Here is a 24,679-nt window from a genome sequence, read left to right as displayed (position 1 = left end):
CAATCAGAAAGTGATTCTGCACTTCGTTTTATTTTACTTCCACTCCCCGTACGAAAACTGTTGGAAACTAGCACATACTTAATACAGCCTTTTGCAGCATGCAGCAACGTTAACCTGAGGGATACTAGTCTGTTAAAATTTCCAATATATATCCTTTAATATTTAAAAAAAATAATAAAAAAGAGAGAGAGAGAGGAATCGCAAAAATAAAAAAGAAAACAAAATTGCAGTTGTTCAGCATTCAACTGATACACATAGAAAAGACAAAAAAGTTAGCACGTAAAGACTTTCTTGAAGCAAATCTGACTGCAGTCCTACCTACGTAATGAGGAGTACCACAGCATAGGCAGCAATCAGGTCATACCTGCAAAAGAGAAGACATTTGATTTTAGTTCGATTCGAGTGAGCTAATAATGGGCAAATTAAGTGTGCACTAATTAAGAAAGCAGCTAAGTTTCCTTTGTGAAACTAGCATGATGTTATTTTGTCAAAAACTGACATATTGAGCGCGTGGCTGTGTACAAAATGTAGGTCGACTCTTATACAGAAGATTACAGCAACCAGCCACTTTTTACAATGCTGTTTATTTATTTAAACAGCGCTGTTGCCGGTTTCGAACCGATAGCTTCATATTCAGACGACTAGTTCACGTTTCACATTACAGTGCATGTTTTGTTTCCCCAACTGTCGAAACATCCTTGGGGTGGCGATGCCAAAGAAGAATCCGCGTCATTACGTTCCAGTGCAGGTTGCTTATCATCTTGCAATACCCAAAACTGCGTAATGCAGTTTTTTGTGTATATATAGGCACATAAGTGGGATGTTAAATTATGTGCATATATATACACAAAAAAAGTGTATTACACAATGCATTACAGATGAACCTATAGGTTAGAAACTGGTAACGGTGCTGTATAAATAAGTATATAGCATTGTAAAAAGTACCTGGTTGTTGTAATCTTCTGTGTAAGAGTCAACCTAGCATAATGTTGTCGTTTTTTGTCGTATATTTACTTAGTAACAACAGATCTTACTGATCTATGATGAATGCTTTGTTTTGTGTGTACCGTGCTAAGAAACAAACAGCATCTATTAACCCTTATAACTTGTGTGCCATTACGTCGGTACGTTTTCAGTACCGCATACGAATGCCTCATGTAATGTTTCAGACAGTCGTTTCATTTACGATAGCGTCAGCTCTACATTAACTCCGAAGTTTTCACAGTTTTGTCGACCAATCCCGTCCTCCAAATGAAAACTAGTTCCACTGATGAACACTGCATACGGTTCAGTTATTACAAGAAACTTGGTTGACCATAATCGCATAAAATTACCCTATGCTAAAATTAACCCGTCATCGAGTTTCGCAAATGCAAATACAAGCTGCACGGAGTGTGACATCAATAGCATGGAATAACTTAAGACTCACGATTCAAATTACTTTTACGTTTGACCAAAGGCAATGTTTCATATCATACAGCCACAATGGGGAACGTACCAAACCGTAAAACTTTTCGTAGGCGCACACACTAAAAATCATTTTATGCCAACACTATCACGTTGTAACAACCTTACCGCAGCTCTAAAGCTAAGGGAACGTGTTAAAGACACGGGGGAACCTGCCGTGACGTTTTAAAGAAACACGCCCCCTCCCAAATGCAACAACTGAGGGAATCATGGACTCCTTCGAGCAAGGTTACTCGAAGGGAATTCGAATCCTAGTCCTTCCGAAAATCAGTCCAATGTCTTGCCTGTTGCGACACCTCAACCTATTTCGACACCTCACTCAGTGCATTGTCAATGTATTTCGATAATATCGACGAACTATACGGAAGGTATAACAACTGGCGACGTTCGTCTTATTTCAGGTCCCATTTATTTGTCGTTTTCACATTATCTTTTATCGTTACGTGTAAGATTGATAAGCTGTGCTACTGCTATACATTGCGGGAGGGAGGGGGGGCGGGGGGGAGGCGAATTCCCACGGCTAGCGGGCAAGGGCCGCAAACAACTACTTTTTCTGTATCATACAGTTACTGTAATTACCCACTCTCAACATAATAAATGCTAAGGGTGTGCTAACAGTCAGCAATCCTTGTTTGTTATTACTGCACTATCCACAAAACTAACAAGAATGAGAAACAAATTTGGGTGAATGCGCTACGGACAAAGTACGAATCCTTCAGACGTAGTACCAAGTTCGTTAGTGAGCCTTGTTGGGCACCAAGTAAGTCAGTCGGCGGTAGGATGTACTCCTGGTCTGAATTCCCTGTCAGGCATGCATTCTGTTGTCAGTACCGTAAGGGATTAAATGTGTTAGACTCGGTAATTGTGAATTCTTTTATGGTGTTTATCAATAAAGCTCCATAATGGCATCCCGCACTATTATATGAAGCAGATGTGCTACCCGGACTTCCAATCAAAGCCACAGAGTCAGAACTACTCTAGCTCAGAACGTTTCCAGTGCACTGCTGTATCTGATGTGAGGGAAGTGAACGAGAGTACTGCACAAAACAGGTAGAAGGAAGTCCTATGCGTCGATTCGCAAAGGTAATCCAAGAAAGCTTTATCTTTTCCTTATAGTCTCGAGAGAATAGGGAAGCTCATTTTCAATGTACAGCTCCTGTATCACCCTACTACGGGCTGTGGCCATTCTGAGAAAGACTGGTACATGTGATGTACATGAACAGACAAAAAATGGTTACAATTTCAGAAAAAATGGATGATTTATTCAAAAGGAAGGGCTCCACAAAAATAGCAAGTCAATCAAGCATTTGTCCACCTCTAGCCCTTATGCAACCACTTATCCGGCTTGGCATTGACAGGTAGAGTTGTTGAATGTCTTCTTCGTGTCAAATTCAGTCCAACTGACGCGTCAGACCATCAAATACCGAGTTGATTGGAGGGACCTACCCATAATGCTCCATACATTCTCAATTAGGGAGAGATCCGGAGAACCTGCTGGCCAAAGCAGGGTTTAGCAAGCACGGCGACAAGAAGTAGAAACTTTCGCCGTTTGTGGGCGGGCATTATCTTACTGAAATTTAAGCCCAGGATGGCTTGCCATAAAAGGCAATAAAACGGAACGTGTAATATGGTCGACATAGCACTGTGCTTTATGGATGCCGCGGATGACAACTAATGGAGTCATGCTATCAAAAGAAATGGCAATCCAGACCATCACTCCTGATTGTCGGGCTGGACAGCGGGCGACGGTCACGTCCGAGCGTCTCCAGATATGTCTTCTGTCTGGGATCTCATTGAATGGCGTAGAATTGTCGTCGATGACGAGTCCCGCTTTGAATTGAGCCCCGATGTAATTACTAAATGATGAAAACAATGGCTGCTGAGAAATAATGATAGTTTACAAACAGTAAACCCTCCCAAACCTCCCCAATTCCGATTTTTTTTTAAATCGCACTCTCATGTATAAAACAGTTTCAAACATGTAACTAATTTACATTATACTTAATGTGTTAACATTTGACGTTAGCATGTAAAACTGTTACGGCTGAAGCCGCAAAAAACCCTAAGTATGTTGGCTTTATTAGTTTCGGATTATTTAATAATAAATTAAAGAAAGAATCAAAGCAAAACCTGGAAAAACCTAAAAAGTGTTACCTCCTTATATGTTCCTTTATAATCTTTTGGCATATACGTCATAAAGTCAACCCGTTTATTTGAGGTATAATCTGGATAATTCGTGCTTTGTTTTAAGAAAACTAGTTTTCACGGATTTCGATGTTTTTGACGTCACACCTGAACTGTGTGTCGTACATTGATATTATTTTGGAGGTACATACATTGGTATATTCGGATACTGTCTACATAATGTCTCCCAGTTGACTTTAGTAGTAAAGTAGTAACAAACTGAAAGGTCATGGCTCGCTTAAGTTCTACTGCATGAACAATGAACACGTTCTACTCGATAAACTTTTTTCCTTTGTACGTGTATGGGGAGTATCAGCGAGAAAATGTTTCTAAAAGATTTTATATTACGTGTGAAGTTTGTTGGAAGTTACTTAGCGCTCTCATTCTCAAACACTATATGAATGCGAAGGTGCCTCAAGACGTATACATAATTTCTAACTTCAGTGCTGCAATTATTGTGCTAAACCGTTACGGTAAGGAGGTTGGTTGGTTTTGGGGAAGGAGACCAGACAGCGAGGTCATCGGTCTTATCGGATTAGGGAAGGACGGGGAAGGAAGTCGGTCGTGCCCTTTGAAAGGAACCATCCCGGCATTGGCCTGGAGCGATTTAGGGAAATCACGGAAAACCTAAATCAGGATGGCCGCACGCGTGATTGAACCGTCGTCCTCCCGAATGGTAAGGAGGTACCTGTACATGTCATTGAGTAGATTATTACTGTATTAAATTTTTTTGAACTCGGTCAATAATTATACATAATACTGAAATTCAAATTTTTGTTCCCTCTGGATATTGTTAGACTGTCAACCTGCAACTAGGACCAGGTGACTGTTTTAGCGGTTTAGGAAGACAGAAGAGTATTCGAAGGAAACAGCGTTGTGAAAAAATAGAAATCTCACGTGAAGGTTTCCGCTGAATGAATATTTGCGTAAAGGAATACCTCAACAATGTCTCAAATCCCTTCGTTTAGCTGCTGGTAGTAAATCATTAACAGAAAAGACAGTTCAGAATTGATTCGCGAAATTCCGTGGTTTCCCCGCGCTGAACTGACAAAAACCAATCGTCGTTAACACACCTATGCTCTGAAGAGGATCGGCACTTGACTTCCCACGAGATAGACACACAGTAGACTTATGCTCTACCAGAACTACACTTACGTAGTTCCAACGGTTCAAACTGCTCACAGTCAACAACCCACTGTTGCCGTGCAAGCACAAGTTATTAACACAATGTATCGGTCAGTCTTGGCACTGCATCCATTTTGGACCGACGTTTTTATTTTTGTGCCAAGATAGGACTACTGCACTTGACATACATATATCACAAGACTGTCAGATAGTTAAATCTAAGAGGCGCAGTACCTATGACGTAGTAATAGAATATAGTGCGTGCCCCCTTACAAAATTATCACATTTCAAGAGCCCACTAAAAAAAACTACTGTAGATAATGAAATTGCACCACAGACTAGAGCACCTGAAGGAATTTTCATTTCCCGCGTCAGATGTGTCAACTACTGTTGCCAGAATGCAGCGTAACCGCATGAAACGAAAATGGCCAAGCAGCAGCAGCATGCATGCAATAGTTGTATGGATGTGTTTCACCTGATGTGGAAACAATTAAGGAATGATATCTCAAGCTTCTCACAACTAGGACTTTTCTAAAAGAGTGTGGCTGTGTACGTCGTCGTGTCTTTAGGAAGAGACAGTGGAGGACATCAGAAAGTAGTTTTTCAGGGTCAATTCGGCAGGTATCTAGGCAACTTAATGCATCCCGAACAACATCCCACTGTGTAGTACAGAAGCGTCTTCGTTTGTATGCTAACAAAATATAAATTCTGTAACATCTAATGCCGAACGACAAACAACGCCGACAATAATCTGCTACGGAGAGGCTGCAGCGTACTGACATTGAACGCCAGCTTCCTGGAAAGATGTTTATTCTCAGATGAGACAACCTTTCGTGTATCAGGAACGGTTAATCGACATAATGTTCGGATTTGGGGCAATCAACATCCACACTATCATTGAAAAAGACCGTGATAGCCTTAAACTGTACGTCTGGTATTGGACAATGCACGACATGATTGCTGAACTGTTCTTCTTTTGAAAAAAATTAAAAAACAATGAGTGAGTCAATGTTCAGACAGTTTTTACACCAGCAGATACAAGATTTCAATCCCAACATCATCATTCAACAAGATGGGGCTCCGGCGCATTGGTCAACGGCTGTCCGCAGTTCCTGAATACGAAATTTCTCAATCGCTGGATCGGACGCATGGGACCCACTGTCTGGCCACCACTTTCCCCCAACTTTACCCCGCTGGATTTCCTCTTGTGGAGCTAAGAGAAGGACCGCGAGTATGAGACCAAAGTCGACGATATTCCTGTGTTGGCTCTGAGCACTATGGGACTTAACATCTATGGTCATCAGTCCCCTCGAACTTAGAACTACTTAAACCTAACTAACCTAAGGACAGCACACAACGCCCAGCCATCACGAGGCAGAGAAAATCCCTGACCCCGCCGGGAATCGAACCCGGGAACCCGGGCGTGGGAAGCGAGAACGCTACCGCACGACCACGAGATGCGGGCATTCCTGTGTTAAGACGTAATATCATGCGATTGCAACAGTGACATAGGACATGTTGTGAAGAACATAGCAAGCAGCTGAATGTCGACTCGATATTCTTCGCGCTATAAATGGTTCACATGTAGAGGTGTACTTATGATTATTAAATAAATTCATTGAGATTATCTACGTAATTTCATTATCATATCTACTTTAGTTTTTTTTTCCTGGGTCTTTGAAACGTTGGAGGTTTAAAAAGTACACCTTGTATAATTTGTTGTTAATCCAGTAGTCAGTCGTTTCCTTTACAAAACGAAATGAAATGAAATTAAAATATTCTAAAGTTGTTTCTAGTAACTGAGTCAGTTATTTCTTGTTTTGCCATTTACTATTCTTTGGTTTTCGGAGGCATCCCCCGCGGTGGAATATTACTAAAGCTGTCAGATGCATATTGTACAGACCCTGTTACAATTCTTATACTAATAACGTAAATGTTAAAGGGGATATTCATTCTAGGCCTCTTATAGCGGTTGTCCACCCGAGAAAAACTGTAATAACTTGAATTTGTAATGGGCTTTTTCTCTCGGAATTTAATCTTCGATAAACTGAAGGAACTGCCACAAAATACATACATTAAAAGGTAAATACTTTGAGAAACAATAAAACAATTTGTTCCAAAAGCAAATTTTTCTTTATTTTTTCGTATCAGGATCTACAGCCCTTTTTGTTCAAGGAAAGGAAATATTAATGTGTGAAAATAATTTGTACTATGCTGGCATTCATAATCGTCCACACGGCCTACGGCGGAGCAGCAAACAGAAAAGATGGCAAAGGCGAACAGAGCCTGCATGCTAACGCAGCCTCATTACAAGCCGGTACAGCTACAAACATATATTTTAACAAGATCTACTAGACTCAGAAGCCTGTATTATGTACGTAAAGAAATTTTGCTGTGGAACGGGTGCAGGAGGTGCTTAGCTGCGCTGTGGTAACAGCGCGAATGTGGTGGCAACTGCAGCAGGGCGCCATTATAGAGATGAAATCGCCGCTCAGCTCAACGAAACGCATCTGCGACGGCTAATGCGCTCCTGACGTGAGGCACCTGCCGCTTTCCTCCTGATTACCTTCTGCCGTGGCTTGCCGTAATCAACGTACTCCGGTGTGTTCCAGCGCGGCACAAACAGTAGACACACCAACGCACCAGGAAAACGCCCACGGAGAAATAGTAACAGCCAATGTAGCTGAGTGGGAAACCGTTCTCGCGGATGAGAACATGCCATCTAGGGAAAACGTTGGTGTAACTGCCACGCACGCAGCAGAGATTTGTTAAACGAATGTATAATGCTGGATTACTGGCGCTTTCCTGCGAAGAGGATCTGAACTTAAATTTCTCATGATGGACGTTCCGAGTCAAAACATGTAGTTACTGAAAACAATTTGATATCGTCGTGTCCGCATCTGCTGTAAAACGTACTACATACGAACACCTTTGCTAGCATATTTTTGAACAGCAAGGGACAGTGAGCGTACATTACAGATCCGGCAAATTATAGGAAGGCTCCGTTCGTTGTTCTGATCGACAGATGTGTGCGGAAACAATGGTCTCTCAGTGCTGTCATATCTTTTCAGTAACTTAGTACAACACCGTGCTGCTCAGTATAAACTGACGATCTGATGACTTAATTATTTACGATGGACCATCAGCAATCAGATCTGTCCGATGGTAGTTACTTCAAATTTACAGTAACGTTAACTCTGCTTGCAGACCTGTGCCGGTTCTCAAGAGAAGGTTCTTCAGCTCCAGCAACAGGAGTATAATGCATTGTGTTTTCGCTCAGCTCTATGTTCTTCACTTAGAAGGACCCATATCTCAGGATTTGTGCAAAAGAATGTCCTTGCAGTGTCCTCCAGAAGGTACGGAGCATAGAATACGGGAACAGCGCCGGTCTCCCTACTCATTAGGTGCAACATAGTTGAGGGTAAACTCCATAGGGAACGCACATCAAGGCCTATGTTATACAATCACCTTGCGCCACGCGAATAGTTCCCATGGGGACATACATAAGCTGAACGTGAATATAAGCACACACATCTCCACTAGGCAGCTAGTACCTCAACGCAATCGTCAAAGAGTGTCAGAACAGCGTCTCAGCGAGTGTCTCATGACTGTTCTACAGTCACCGCCATGAGGAGTCAAACTGGAAATTACACTAGTTATACTAGTCATAGTTCACTGGATTTAGGTCTATACCAGTGTTAAAAAGACAGATCAGTGAATGTTAACACACACAGCCTTCGTACTCCAGTTAAGTGCTGTAAGGCTTTTATCAATAAATCCTAGTAAACTGTTGCTAATCTTTGTTGTCATAGCTGTTGTGCAACCCTTTTTGACGAATCTTTACGTTCATACACGTAAAAGATATACCCCTTTAAAATCAGAAGGTGGTTCTGAATACAAACACTATACAATCCTAAGCGTAAGTTAAAATTCACCTCAAGTTTCTATCTTCAGCCACGTAGAAGATTTAGCCTTCTGAAATCGGGTGAACCTTTACCAAATACCGTCTCTAAAATTAATAATTCTGACATCATTATGGAAAATTTCAATCGTATTATAAATAATATAAATTAGCCCCCCCACCACAAAAAATTTTTGTTTTTAATTTTTTCTCGCTTCGATATTGAAGACCAGTAGTTCACGCTAAGTAACAATCGGTACTACACAGCGGGTCCGTGCACTGGCTTTTCGCATCATCTGGAGCTTTCATAGGAGGTTGATCTAGCAGACCGAAACCGAAAACTTAAAAATAAAAATTTATTGCGATCTGGACTCTTTTACATTAAAATAAAAAAGCATTGTACTACTTCTCCACGAACTGTAATACTAGAAGTTTCTGGTGGTTAACTAGAACTGATGCGTGTTTGCTTTCCAAATATAAAATTTGTTACTTATTGGCAGTATGTACTAATTGCAATCTTATTTGTTGAGTTTCCAGTTTCTTTCTGCACAGTTAAAGTAGTGGAACACAATCCGTATGAACAGATAACGAGACAAAATCAGTTCCACTCTTTTCAAATCAAGCCAACAACAATACTGCAGTAACATAATCACGCACTGGAGACGACTACCGCATCTCTAACATATTGTGCACAATATTTCGGCAAACGTCCACGTTGCCATCACAGCCGGCAATTAAGTTATGAGAAACAAGTAACACGTAGAGACTCTAATGAATCGACCAGTCTGGACTTCTGGGCCACCCTGTAGTAGTATCGCCTGCAAAAAGTGCCAATTCTGCTAGATGAATGTTAAGTGGAAGGTCATTCGTATATGTAAGGAATAGTAGTGGACCCAAAATTGAGCCCCTTGGGACTCCCTTTGTGATTTCTCCCCAGTCACTAAAATTTTCTACCTTTCCGAATTATTCAGTATTCAGTTTGCTAACACTTTGCCGTCCGCACGTCTCGTACAAATTTATTCGCTTGGCGCCGGCAGCGCTAAGTCGGAATACTAGGCTTGTCGCCGGCCCCTTGTCACCTTTCCATTGATGACAAGCTTCAAACACATTGAATTTTGCGCGCTTTAATTTTCCGGAAATCCTCTATTTTGACGTATCGTTCCCAAACTCGAATTTTCTTTTCAAGTAACTTCTCTGCAAGTTCTATACTGTTATAATAATTATCCATGCACAGGTGATGCCACTTTCCATCAGAAGGTGTCAATAGTTCCATCACTGTTTTTGCCAAAGTCTGTCCAGCGCCGGACTATATCTTGAATGAGGAAATTTATCCCGTACTCGAATCACACAGCATCCAAATGAGTATGCCGTATTTCGTAATTTTCGACGGACTGTAAACTTTAAAATTTAACCGTCCACGCCCCGGCATCATTCCTTCATCAATTAAAATGTTTTGACTTAGATTAAACGTTTCTTTAAACTTTTTGGAAAAATAATCAATTACGAATTGCACTTTGACAAGCCGGTCGGCATTATCGGGTTTATTGCCGATGTCGGAAAAATGAAAAAATGATAATATTTGTCTGAATCGGTTGCGGGACATCGTTTTGCGGAATATCGGGGTGTTATAATTCCCATAAGGATAACAAGCCCAAACCATTTTCTAAGTTCGGGTCCCGTAACGTCAACAAATTTGCCACTTTTTTAATCCAGTTTTCCTCTATTGCAATTCTGACTGTAGTTCTTGTTGGTTTCGTTGCTAATATATTCAAATAGATCGTTCCCAATATGTAATTCTACGATATCCTCGACGCTCTGTGTATCTTAGGAAAATATATTTGGATCCGAGGATACTTCAAATTTATTATTGGTCCTCGGTAAATCACCTGTGCACTGTCTTCTTCGTCTGATTCAACCGACTCAGTTGGCAACCGCAGCGTTTGCCGAATTCTTTTTGGACGTATTTCACTATCTTCCTACGATTCTGCTTCACTTTCATTTTTTTGATATCCAATGTCTTCTTCCCAATCGGCCAAGTCGTCCGGAACGTCAGACAAGACATCCGCGCATTCATCGTAAATAATCCTATTCTCTCTTCCGTCCACCTTGATGAAAGGGCACAAGTACTTACAAAAACAAAACACTTGTTGACGTGCGTAACTTATTGTTAACTAAACAAAACATCAACAGAATGCAAAAGATACTAAAGCGCTGTCACCGACCACTTAGCAATACTATGCAGACACCACCACTGTGGTGTCGCCAGCCGTTGACCGCTATTTCGCTCACGACACCGCTGTGGTGTAGCCGGACGGCATACTGTTAAGTACGATTTAAACTAGATGTGTGTAAAGCCATCAGTTTAATAGAATATTTTTCTAGGAGTGTAACACGATCTACGCAATCAAATGCCTTGGAAAGATCATAAAAAATACAAACTGGCGGTATTTTATTATTTAAGACTTGTAATATTTGGTGAATGTACAAATAGCTTTCCCAGTCGGGCAACCCTTCAGGATTCCATTCAGTCGTTACGGCAAAGATGTAGGAAATTAAAATTTTTTATTAAACCTCATTCGCATTGCCTCAGGCAATATTAAGTTAAGCCAGAGACAGATGCTTAAGCAGGAAGCGTACCGGTACGTTGCGAGAACTGACCAACATGTCTACAACGAATGGTATACCGCTCGCAGCCATGTAACATGGCGTACAAAACAGTCGTTGTAAAAAGATCCTAACCAGAACGGACTGGGAACGAGTGTCACGCCTCGTCCGTGACAGATGGATTCAAACCACAGGAATCGTTAGTATTAGTGAATGTAGGTCCGTTTCAATCAATTCCAAGCGGACACTGAAAAAAAAAAAACCCTAAATGAAATGGAAATCTGTAATCGGGTATTCAACATCTTCGTTGACGAAGTGCTTCCCCTTTTTTCTATATCTTCATTGTAAGTATGCTGTGGAGACTCCCATCCTCCAAGATGACAAGAGCCGTGTTCACAGCGCTGTAAGGATACGATCCTGGTTTAAAGAAGTACACTTTGGCATCCTATCGCACCTCGAATAATCCACTAAATACCCCGATCTAAATCCCAAATAAAATCCGAGTCTTTTTACAATAGTAGATGAAACGCGGCAATCAACAGCCTGCAATTTCGTAGCTCTACTGGATCTAATCACGAATGAGTGGCTTCATCTGGCTATGGCACAACTGATGAAACTTGGAGACGCTGAATTGACGTCATTTTCCAAGATTAGAGACGCAGTTGCACGGTATTAGTATATTTTTCTTCTGGTGAGCTTGTTTTGTCCTTATGTACTTTGGTTTCTTTTTTTATCAGGGATCTGATAAGTTACCGAAACACATCGTGCACAGTTTACATTAAAAAATTTTAAAATACGTGATCAAGACGGAACGTATTTTACGATCATCAAAATAATGTGGTCGCGGACCTGTACACGGAATTTTTAGGCTGCACCTTGAATAATTTTTATGCGTTGTGCGAGATGTGACAACAAGCGGCCAGCTCCGGGCCCTGTGTGCGGCGCTCGCCGGCCAGCACTGCGGCTCCGTGGCGCCGCATTGCGGCAGGACGCGGCGCCGGCCTCGCCAGTGGCGCGCCAGAACCGCCGCTACTGTGCTGGCGCCAAGCTGGCGCGACGCGGCACGCCACGCCGAATTACGTGCTGTCCGCTAGCAGTCGCCGGGACGGGGAGGGTATCCCCGTTTCACAAGCCTTCTCGACCTCCTCGCTCCCTTGCCTTCACGATGTGTCGCCACAAACAGACTTTCCGACCGACATCTCCGTTATCATTAGCCTATTCGAGCTGAAGAAATGTGCAATATCCCAAAACACACTGTTGAGCATCAAAATTGCACAATACCATGAAGGAAAGCAAATAGTGAAAATTTACTTATTATGTGTACGCAAGTAGGAAATATATGTGATTAAATTTGTAGATGGTTTTGAGTTATTCAGAGCAGCAGCTAGTGGACCTTCCAAGAAGACATTCCAGAGTAGGCCTGCAGCGGCGATGCCAGGGCTTGTGTTAGCTGATCGGCACCTCAAATTCGTGTGCCTACGGCTGAAAAAAGTAGTTCCAGTACCAACTTCCTCTGTGGTCAAGTAGCTAGCTGTCGCCCGCTGGGCAACAGGGCTAGCCGCTTCGTCTTTGTACCAGAGGTTACCTGACCTTGTGAGGCCTCGGCTGATGGGAAGGACGGCATTTCTGTTTTCATGCGTGCTTCAATACCAAGAAGAGCTCGGCCTGAATTTGAATCATTTTCACGGCCACCGCCATACTGAACAATTTATTAATTTCTCTCAAAATGACGGCAGTCGAAATATGTAAATAGATTCCGGTTCCTCCATTTGTAGCAAGGTATCTATCGTTTCTGTAATTATTTAAATCCTTTGATTCGCGGTTGAATTTTTAGGTTCTTGAAATGAAACTTATGTGTAGAGCAGCGGTCTGTTCGTTATCAAAAGACCCAGAATGTTTCACCTGATTTCTTATTCTTTAATTACTTCTCGACTCATCCTTTGTTTCCCACCTTGCGTTCGTCACTGCATTTGGCGTTCTTGGGAGGGTTCGTGTAGCGAAACACAAGCGACGGTCAGAACAGAGCCGGTACCCTTTCGGACACATGCAGCTGCCACCTGACCTCGACCGACCAAGGGTGATCTTCAGCGGGAAACCGATCTTGCAATTTGCGATAGCTCACTGCTATAAATTATGCAAGCAGTCAGTGCTTAACCCAGTTCTGTGGTGGTTGGAGGAGACTGGATTCGATTTGCTCTATATTCTTGGGCAGGCAATCGAATTAGGACTCGGTCCCGTAAAATGAAAAAAGAGAAAAGGAAGGTTAGGGTTTAACGTCCCGACGGCTACGAAAACATTAGGTATGAGGTAAAGTCTGTTTTTAGGTTGGACGGGGAAGGAAACTGCACGTATCCTTTTCAAAAGGAAAAATACTGGAGTTTCCTTTAAATGATTAAAGGGAAAACCCAAAAAAATTTAATTCCGATTTGGATGGGGGTTCCACCCGCTGTCCTCCCGGGTGTTAGTCCAGTACGCTAACTCTTGTATCAAAGCGTAAATTACATCAAGTCAAACTAGGTCATCCCAGTGATCGATATTGATCGTATGAAGCAGTCCAAAGCCCTCACCTTTCCCTGTATGCCCTAACGCAGGCACTTCAGGCATTGCACGGGATTTAGTTAAAGCCAACGAGAAGTTAACTCATGTGGCCAGTCGATCATCTGTCGAGACGTAAAGTAAGCGGTTGTGTGCTAGACGTTTTTCTTTATCGTCATGTGACGTTCGTCCTCAGTTTGCACAGTTTTTGCCTTTATCAACGAATCTGACTTTCCATAAACATATGTAGTAATGTCACGAATAGCGCGGGCGAGAAATGTAGTTTCTTTCCCACATGCTCTTCAGGAATACTGAATATCTGATCACGAAAGCACTTCAGGTCCGCTCAAAGCGTTCTGTTCGAACAAGTATCCTGCCGAGGGTTTCCTGACCGGAGATAATGGTTTACATTAAAACGCAAATAATTTGGCTAATCTGTAAGCCCTCTCACCAAACCTGAACCCCGTGCAATGCGAAGATGGCTGAAAGCTGCCTAGGGACGACGCTCCGCAGTTAGTGGACACACTAAGTCAGCAAACCTAGTCGTGGTCATTCGTGTTGCGATGATCTGCAGAGCCGACGACAACTACCACGAACAGCCCTGAAAGTAACCATCAATAATAGCAATTGAGAAAAATTACATTCTCGGTGCCCGTCAATATGTGCGAGCTATTTTTATCGTACCCTGTACGTCATTCGTTACGCCAGACAGGACAATATACCCCGTCCAGTTCCTCAGATGACCCCAATTTTCCAGTTAGTGGCAACAGCGGTCTCGTCTATGAGAAGGCGAATACGACAGAGTTACATCAGCGACAAGATCCTGGACTACTAGTTACCAATACCTTGTGTCGAATCACTGGCCAGCCAACCTCATTTCGGTTACACCTGAGACTTACAACAATAATTCATTTGTTCCAAATTATCCTGAACGCTAGACTGCTCTTTTTCTTTAACTATGCCACTACTGCCTGCGCAGGGTTATTGGCGCGAGTCAGACAAGGGCAAATCATCTCTAGTATCATACTCTGTTCGGATCAAACAAAACTCTCCGGGTCCTTTTTTTTTAGTAAGTGCTACCCGTAACCTTTCTAAGAAGTAAGAATTAACTACGTTAACTAATTTTTTTTAAATTTTCTTGCTTGGATTGGACAAGCCTAACATTAATGCTTTTTGGAAGCGCGGCGGTGACTGTATCAGCTTGGATAACTCCGATAGAACTCAATAACGTAACAACTAATGACCATATAGCGGAGACGCTGAGTCGCAGATAGGCACAACAAAAAGACTCTCACTATTGTAGCTTTCGGCCGTTCAGGACAGCTGCGACGTCAGCTCCATCCCAGCGTCAGTATACGGGATATCACAGACCAGTTACAACAGTTAAGGGCAGTTTGCCTCAAGAGAGGTTACAACGGCTTTATGACACCCTTGATAACCGAATCAGTGCGTGCGCTCAAGCCAGAGTGGGTGCAACATCATACTGATACGCGGGCTCTTACTGCCAAGTTCTTCGTCGATTTGACTCGCTTTTGTAAACAAATAACATCACATGCCCATGAATTTTCATTTCGTTTCCTCCTCCCCTTTTTGTGCGCTTCACTTTTCTTTGTCAGGAAGTGTATATACAGGCGTTCAATTTATAGAGAAATAGCTGCTACAGCCACAAAAATAAATCAATCAATCAATCAGTTTCGCATGATCCAAACAAAGTAGACTCCAACTAGTAGTACATAAGGTGAATGTGGGCAGACAATAAAATGAAAACGAGGATATCTTGCGTGTTAGTGCAGTGCTGCGCAGTATGCTAGTTTGTAGAAGAAAGCATGGAAATAATGTGGAAGTCAAAAAACACCTTTAAAAGTAATTTTAAACATGCGAACTGTTTATCCTGTAATTAAATCGATTTATAAGCAAAACCAACTGTTGCACAGACCAGTGATGGTGCTTTAAATAAAAGTGAAATGCTACTGGTCCAAGTGAGACTTTATTACAGTTGCTAAAGACGGAGCAACCTCAACACTACTTATAAAAATATACTGCGGAAGACAGGCCCCTCAAGCAAAGAAACGGGTTGTCTGCATTTAACGCCACAAACGAGTCCGAGCGCAGTGCGAGTGTCCAAATTCACAGAGTATTTCGAAATGTAATTTTAGCCGAAAGGGAGATGAGATAGCCTGGCAGCCACGCAGGTGAATGGCAGAATCAATACCTACTGACGACAGCGGCGGTATTGATTGAGGCAGCAGAATGAAGAGTGTCTCTCAGTCCACGTTTTGGTGCGGATACGAGGGATCAGGAAACACTGTCTGGACTCTCCCTACAAAAATAAATCCACCTAAAGCAGTATTCAGCGTGATTCCGTTCCAAACTAATCGCAATGATTTCGTCAACCACTCTACTATGCTCACTGTGAACTGTTGCACTGTATCTCGTAACATTTACACCTCACTGACGATTCGCGAAAATTAATCATATACCTCTTAGGTTTGAAAATACAGATGTAATATTAAGTCGTGCTGCCCCCCTCCCCCCCCCCCCCCCCCCAAATGGGAAAGAGAAAGAACTTGCAACTACTATGAAATCGAATCGACGGTCAGTAATCTTTTTATATGAAAGTTACCACCATAAAAATTAATTCAGAAGTATTGTTTCCCGTGATAAAAGTAATATCCAAACAAAATTACTCACGAAACATTGCAGAAACTGGATGGAGGGTTGATGGTCTTGCTCTCAATATTCTGTGCTGACATCCGAGAGATAACATGTCGTGACCAGAAGAACCTGAGTAATTCATAAAAGTAAACTTCTGTTTTGGCTTCGCTTTGTGATTAATTTACAGGAAATTCCGTCATCATAATAATAAGTTATATTCACACATAGATCTAATCAACCCATTATTATGTATTGTAGGGATGTACACACAAAATTCACAGCAATGTTTACACAAAATACAAAACGAATAAACTACATCTACATTCCTGTTTTGCAAACCACACCTTAATGCTTGGAAGAGAATTCATTCTGGACGATAAAGCTGATGACTGAAATTTCTTAAGAAGATCGCGCCGCCGCGATAAACGCCTTTGTTCTAATTATGTCCACCATGTTCGTGACACTGTCTCCCCTATTTCTCGATAATACAGAACGTGCTGCCCTTCTTTGAACTTTCTCGTTGTACCCCGTTAATCCTATATGGTATGGATTCTACATGGTGAACCACTACCCTAAAAGAGGACGGACACGCATTGTGCAGGCAGTCCTTTAGTAAAACTGTTGCATCTTCTAAGTGTTCTTCCAATAATACACAGTTTTTTTTACACAGTTTTTCTTTTTTTTCTTTTTTTGGGTCGCCTTACCGACAACATTTTCCGTCTGTTCTTTCCAATTTAAGTTGATCGTAATTATAATAATTTATGGCCTTTAAATTTAATTTATCGTGTAACCAAAGTTTCACGGATTCCTTTTAGCAGTCGTAACGGTGACCTCAGACTTTTCATTATTTAGGGTCAATTGCCAATTTTCTCAACATACGGATACCTTTTCTAAATCGTTTTGCAATTTGTTTTGATCTTCTGGTGACTTCACTACATGAAACGACAGTATAATCTGCAAACAACATAAAACGGTCGCTCAGATTGTCTCCTAAATCTCTTACATCCATAAGAAATATCAGAGGGTGTTACATTACGGAAAGCTTCACTACATGAAACGACAGTATAATCTGCAAACAACATAAAACGGTCGCTCAGATTGTCTCCTAAATCTCTTACATCCATAAGAAATAGCAGAGGGTGTTACATTACGGAAAGCTTCACTACATGAAACGACAGTATAATCCGCAAACAACATAAAACGGTCGCTCAGATTGTCTCCTAAATCTCTTACATCCATAAGAAATAGCAGAGGGTGTTACATTACGGAAAGCAGAAATCACTCCTGTTTTACTCCATGACTTTCTGTCAATTACTACGAACTGTGACACCTCTGACAGGTTAGGTTAGGTTAGGTTAGGTTAGGTTAGGTTAGGTTAGGTTAGGTTAGGTTAAAAGGGCAGTGCATTGGCGAAGCTGCCATTTGTCATTTGTACTCAGGTGATTCATGTGAAAAGGACTTCGAAATGATTACGGCCGCTCGATGGGAATAAACAGACTTCGAACGCGGAATGGTAGTTAGAGGTAGACGTATGGGACATTCCATTTTGGAAATCGTTAGGGAAATCAGTATTCCGAGATGCACAGTGACAAGGGCGTGCCTAGAATACGCTCACCGCAGACAACGCAGTGGCCGACGGCCTTCTGTTAACGACCGAGAGCAGCGGCATTGTCGTTGTCAGTGGTAACAGACAAGCAACACTGCGTGAAGTAACAGCAGAAATCAACGTGGGACGTACAACGAACCTATCCGTTTGGACAGCGCGGCAAAATTAGGCGTTAATGGGCTACGGCAGCAGACGACCGACGTGAGAGCATTTGCTAACAGCACGACATCGCCTGCATGCTCCTGGATTGGTTGGTTGGTGGGACTGAAGGGACTAGACTACTAGGGCCCATGGTTCCTTTTTCCATGAACTTGAAACCCCCACAAGGAATAAAAACAAACAATGGAGATGACAAGAGGCGACACAGGACAAGAAAGACACACAGACCAGACATAAGTAATTAAAATCACACCGGGTGTGACAGTGGTTGGCCGACCATAGAAACAAAAAAGGAAAAGCCAACCACCAAGAATCGCACTAAAAACCCCAGTCTAAAATCGTAGGCCAAAGGACAGACTAAACACAAAAAAAGGACAAACACTTAGATCAAGCGATAAAAACTCCATGCACGAATAAAACCCAAAAGTAAATCTGCCATCGTAACGTCATCTGATACAAGTGCAGGACGCGTATCAGGCAGCGCAAACGTCTGCCTGAGCGGAGTTAAAAGAGGGCAGTCCAACAAGATGTGGACCACAGTCAAAGCTGACCCGCAGCAACATAAAGGTGGGTCCTCGCGGCGCAATAAATAGCTGTGCATTATCCAGGTGTGGCCAATGCGCAGACGGCAGAGGACAACAGAGTCCTTGCGAGAGTCCCGCAAGGGGCTCGTGACCATATCGGTTGGGCCCTAGACGACGGGAAAACCTGGCCTGGTCATGTGAGTCCCGATTTCAGCTGGTAAGAGCTGATGGTAGGGTTCGAGTGTGGCGCAGGCCCCACGATGTCATGGACCTAAGTCGTGCGAGCTGGTAGTGGCTCCGTATATGGTGTGTGCTGTGTTTGCATGGACTGGAGTCGGTCCTCTGATCTTGTCAGTATTTTCCATATATTCCTTTCCTCGGCGAGTCTGCGGAGAATCACCCCGTTCCGTACCTTAACAGTCCACCTAATTTCCAATGGTCTTCTGTAGTATCACGTCTCAAATCTTCGATTCTCTTCTTTTCCAATTTTCCTACAGTCCATGTTTCACTACCAACAATGCTGTACCCCAGACTTACTTCCTCAGAAATTTCTTCCTCAGATTAACGCATGTGTCTGATACTAGTACACTTCTCTTGGCCAAGAATGCCCTTTCTGTCACTGCAAGTATGCTTTTGATGTCTTCCTCGCTCCGTCCATCAAGGGCTATTTTGCCGCCTAGATAACACAAGTGCTTAACTTCAGCTCCTTGGTGATCACCAGTTCTGATAGGTTTCTGCTTGTTCTCATTTCCGCTATTTCTCATTACTTTCAGTCCTTATTCTTTGCTCAACAGACCATTCCTACCACCCAGCAGATCCTGTAATTCTTCTTCACTTTCACTGTGGATAGCAAGGTAATCAGGGAATCTTATCATTGATATCCTTTCACCCTGAATTTTAATCTCACTTTTGAATCTTTCTTTTATTTCTGTCGTTGCCTCTTCGATGTACAGACTGAACAGAAGCAGCGAAAGACAACATCCCTGTCTTACACTCTTTTTAACCCGAGCACTTCGTTCTTTGTCTTCCACTCTTTGTTTCCTCTTGGCTCTTGTCATATTACATATCAGCCGCCATTCACTATTGCTTACTCGTATTTATCTCAGAATTTCGAACATCTTGCACCATTTGACATTGTCGAATGCCTTGTCCAGGTCGACAAATCCTACGAACGAGTCCTGCTTTTTCTTTAATGTTGCTACATTATCAACCGCAACGCTAGAACTGCTTCCCTGACGTCAAACTGAGCGTCACCTAACACATCCTCAATTTTCTTTTCCATTCGTCTGTACATTATGCTTGTCAGTAACTTCGATGCATGAGCAGCTAAGCTGATTGTGCGGTAATTCTCACACCTCTCAACTTTTGCAAGCTTGGAAATTGTGTGGATGATGATTTTCCTGAAGTCTGATGGTATATCGCCAGGCTCATTCAATCAAGACACCAACGTGAATAGTCGTTTTGTTGCAACTTTCCCCAGTGGTTTTAGAAATTTTGATGGAATGTTATCTATCCCTTGAACTACCTAATTTGATATTATGTCTTCCAACGCTCTTTTAAATTCTGATTCTAATACTGGATCCCCTAAATCTTCACCGTCGACTGCTGTGTCATCTACAATCACATCAGACAAGTCTTCCCCTCAGACAGGTCTTCAGTGTAGTCTTTCCACTCATCCGCTCTCTCCTCTGCATTTAACAGTGGAATTCCTTAATGTTACCACCCTTTCTTTTAATGTCACCGATGATTGTTTTCACTTTGCTGTAAGCTGAGTCAATCCTTCCAACAATCATTTCCTTTTCGATTTCTTCACATTTCTCATGCAGCCATTTTGTCTTAGCTTTTCTGCATTTCCTACTTATTTCATTCATGAGCGACACGTATTTCTGTATTCTTGAAGTTCCCTGTATATTTTTGTACCACCTCCTTTCATAGATCAACCGAAGTATTTCCTCTGTTACCTATGATTTCTTCACAGTTACCTTGTTTGACTGAAATCTTCCCGTATCTTTCAGTCTTTTCCTCTTGTCATTCTTGAACAGAGTATTCGCTATTATTAGCTGAAATTCATTGTAGAACTCAATTAGTCTTTCTCCTTTCTCATTCCTAGCGACAAGACTATACTGTCCAGTAACCATTTCTTCTACTCCTTCCCCTAAAACCGCATTCCCATCCCTCATGACTATTAGATTTTCATCTCCCTTTACGTGCTCAATTACCCTTTCAATATCCTCATATACTTTCTCTACCTCTTATTCTTCCGCTTGCGACATCGGCATATATACCTCAACTATTATTGTCGGTGTTGGTTTGCTGTCGATTCTGAAGAGGACAACACTATCACTGAGCAGTTCACAGTAATTCACTTTCTGCCCTACCTTCTTATTCATAACAGGTCATACTCCCGTTATATGATTTTCTGCAGCTTTTGATATTACCCTATACTCGTCTGACCAGAAATCCTTGTCTTCTTTCAACTGCGCTTCACTGACACTTTCAATACCTAGTCTCAGCCTCTGCATTTCCCTTTTCAGATTTTCTAGTTTCTCTATCACGTTAAAACTTCTGTTATTCCATGCCTCGACTCGTAGAACGTTATCCTTTCGTTGGTTATTCTATCTTTTTCTCATGGTCGCCTTCCCCTTGGCAGTTCTCTTCCGGAGATCCGATTGGGTGACTACTCCGAAATCTTTTGCCAATGGAGAGATCATCGTGACACTTTTCAATTACTGGTCGTTTGTCGTATGGATACATCGTATATGTCTTTGATGCAGTGGTTTCCATTGCCTTCTGCATCCTCATTGCTGATTTTTCCGCCTTTAGTCGCAGTTTCCCACCCCAAAGACAAGAGAGTGCCCCAAAGCTCAGTCCTCTCCTCCGCCCTCTTTGACGAGGCCTTTCGCAGAACTAGGGTAACTTCTTACGCTGGAAATCTATGACCGCTATTACTGATGATTTTTATTCAAAATTTAAGCAGTGGCTGGGTTCGAACCCGAGACCGAGGACGTTTTGCTTACTAATCAAAGACGCTACCGCCTCCCCTTTTTTCCGGTATAGTTCGTTGCATTTGGTCTGGACGGACGTCACAAGACATCCGCTGAAGTGGATCGTTCATTCCTTGACTCAGTTTTTTTAATTACAGAGAGCCCCTAGACCGTGGGTAAGATTATATATATTACCAGCTATCAAATGTACTGCCTTATCGAAGTTTACAATCTCTGTCTCATAATAAAACTTTCATTCAGTGGAGACACAAACATCACATAGTGAAATAGGAAAAAAAAAAAAAAATGATGAAATAAAAACTGAAAGCCAGGACTTCCCCTACACAGCATTTAAAACCTACACATAATTTTCGGAGATAGATATTTGTTATTATATTGGACAGAGTTAAAATAAAAAGGGAAAAGTCTGTGACATAAACCCGAGGCCGGGCTATTGGCCTGACTGTAGGTAGAGTACAGTTCGTCTTCGCCGCGGCACTAGGAGGGGGCAGGTGGCGAGCTCATCGACGTCCCCCACCGCCAGATCACCTGTACTCATTTGATATCATGTTTATTTGGATTCGGGTCGTCCTGGAGGGAATGAAATGAGGGACAAGCCCCCGCCCCTATCCTGGGTTCAACACGGGACCTACAGTGGCGCAGTCTAGTGCTCTACCCGCTGACCTACCATGGCCACAAACAAAAGTTACATCCGTAAAAATAGTAAGTAAAGAAAATAAAACGCAACTAACAGACTGAATTCAAAGGGCAGATAAATAGTTAATGAGATATACTTTGATGACAGAATGGGAAGAGAGTAGACCCATCAGCAAATAAGATACATACTCCAGATTCATATAACTTAGCAACGGGTTGATTGGGTTGGGTTGTTTTGGGGGAGGAGACCAGACAGCGAGGTCATCGGTCCCATCGGATTAGGGAAGGATGGGGAAGGAAGTCGGCTGTGCCCTTTCAAAGGATTTAGGGAAATCACGGAGCACCTAAATCAGGATGGCCGGACGCGGGACTGAACCGTTGTCCTCCCGAATGGGAGTCCAGTGTGCTAACCACTGCGCCACCTCGCGCGGTACTTAGCAAGGAACGTTAGGAATCTGCTGGTTAGCACAAATTCGACAATCAGTTTTTGTATAAGGGGCGATCAAAATGCAGCGAATATGTAAAGTAGCGCGACTCCGATGCGGGTATATAAGCACCGACATGTAGGCAAGAGATTATTGTGGCATTCGTGGCCTATCAGCGTGCGTGCGGTAAAAATTGGAGCGTGACTAAGGCGACGTTAATAGAAAACACGTCCAAAGAGGACCAACGTGCTGTTATTGTTGCCTTGGCTGGCTTTGGGCATAGACCGATAGAAAATGAAGAACGTATATGGGACAGCAATCTGCCTAAAACCACCATCGTGGAATGCTACGACAAGGGCCGCTGCCGCTTCATGATAACGCAAGTCCCGATACCGAAAATGTCGTAAGGGAGAAGTTACGCCGGCTCAAGTGCGAGACATTCTAGCACGCGCCCTCTCCCTGTGCGGTCACCACACTTTTAGACCCCTAAAAAAGGCCTTGAAGGGTGACGATTCTAGCCGGAAGAGGAGGTGTAGCACGCAGTTACTGTCTTCTACACGCAGCAGGACACGGTGTTTTACCAACTGGGTATCTTCGATATGGTGCATCGGTGGGACGATTGCCTCAATGTACACGGCGAATTCGCATGATTGGCATACTGATTCTAGATTGTGTGGCGTACAAACGGAAACCTCTTGATCGCTCCTTAAAAGAACAATGCGATGGTTTCTTGGACTACACTTTCATAAAAGCGTATCCCGTTTCCGTTTGAGACACGAAATTTCTTTGTTTGCCAGCAACACTAATCAGGTCAATTTTATTTCACATTAAACTCCTCAAAAAGTTTTGCATCACTTACATATCAGGATATCTGGGGACATGTGAGGCCTTAGAATCAAGGGAAGCAGGGAATGAAAAAACAATCCCTATGCAATAAAAAAATACTTTACTGTAATACAAAAGCAAACGAATAACCGAAATAAAGGCAATCTGTTCGAAAATGCACACATTTGCACATGTATTACATCATTATCAGCTTCTGGAAAGCATTCAGAAACGTGTTGCTCCGCCTTACGTACGGTAAAAAACCTGAAGCCGCCTGGCATGCTGTCCACGATGTAGTCGACACGCTGCTGCTCAATCCTGTTCCACTCTTCAACGGCGAGACTCCTGAGGTCATACCGTCTGTGAAGAGAGAGTCTTTGACGACGTACTGTAGGTTGTAACTGGTTCACGTCACCAGACTTCGCAGGTTGTTCCATTCTTTTGACTGCTGCCTCTCAGAGAAACTCGTTACGAGGTGGGCACGGTGTTCTTGAAAGAGAAACCCATCGTCGAAGTGATGACTACGGTGCTGGACAACATGTTGGAGGATCCTGCCCTGATCTGGTACTCAAGGGTGTCTGTAGAAACATTTTCAACGAGGAGGGGGAGTCGATCGGTTTCGAGACGTGAGAAGTCCCTATTACGTATGTGGCTATATTCTTATGGTGAAAAGAGTATTGAGAAACAGGTTCCATAATGAGAAAGACACCAACGATGCAAGTCATGGTGTTAGCGCAAGACCTTTTCATGACGGATGTGATTCCGATGGTAGCTACGGGAGTCAGAGGTTTGAATGCACTTACCATCAGTGAGCGACTTAACTCTCTCCCCTCCAAATTAACAAAGTCGTCACAAGAACTTATAATTTTATGTAAAGTCGGACCCATTACTATTAACCAGCTGGTCTTGTGCCTTGGAGAGTATTATTACGATTAGATTCGAAGTGGTTACGAAATGCTTGAAAGGGACAATCGTTCCTGCTCGAAGAACAACAAGTTATCCTTACTTCTGAATGATTCAAAACATGA

The 24,679-nt window shown here is 42.6% G+C and overlaps 1 protein-coding gene across 8 annotated transcripts in view; it reads right to left on the bottom strand.

The window, feature by feature from the left end:
* LOC126456978 (stress-activated protein kinase JNK) overlaps nucleotides 1–24,679 on the bottom strand; it is a 582,548-nt gene that overhangs the window by 264,757 nt on the left and 293,112 nt on the right. For 2 of the 8 annotated variants that reach the window (XM_050092926.1, XM_050092925.1), the window contains exon 2: nucleotides 319–364. The exons of the other annotated variants lie outside the window; for them this stretch is intronic. The gene's annotated coding sequence lies outside the window, so the exon portion shown is untranslated. The remainder of the gene's footprint in view (nucleotides 1–318; nucleotides 365–24,679) is intronic. 8 annotated transcript variants of the gene reach the window in all.

Source organism: Schistocerca serialis, chromosome 2, assembly GCF_023864345.2.
Source record: "Schistocerca serialis cubense isolate TAMUIC-IGC-003099 chromosome 2, iqSchSeri2.2, whole genome shotgun sequence".
Lineage (NCBI taxonomy): Eukaryota > Metazoa > Arthropoda > Insecta > Orthoptera > Acrididae > Schistocerca > Schistocerca serialis.
The sequence above is the reverse complement of the archived record's forward strand: the minus strand, read 5'-3'. Positions and strand labels throughout refer to the sequence as shown.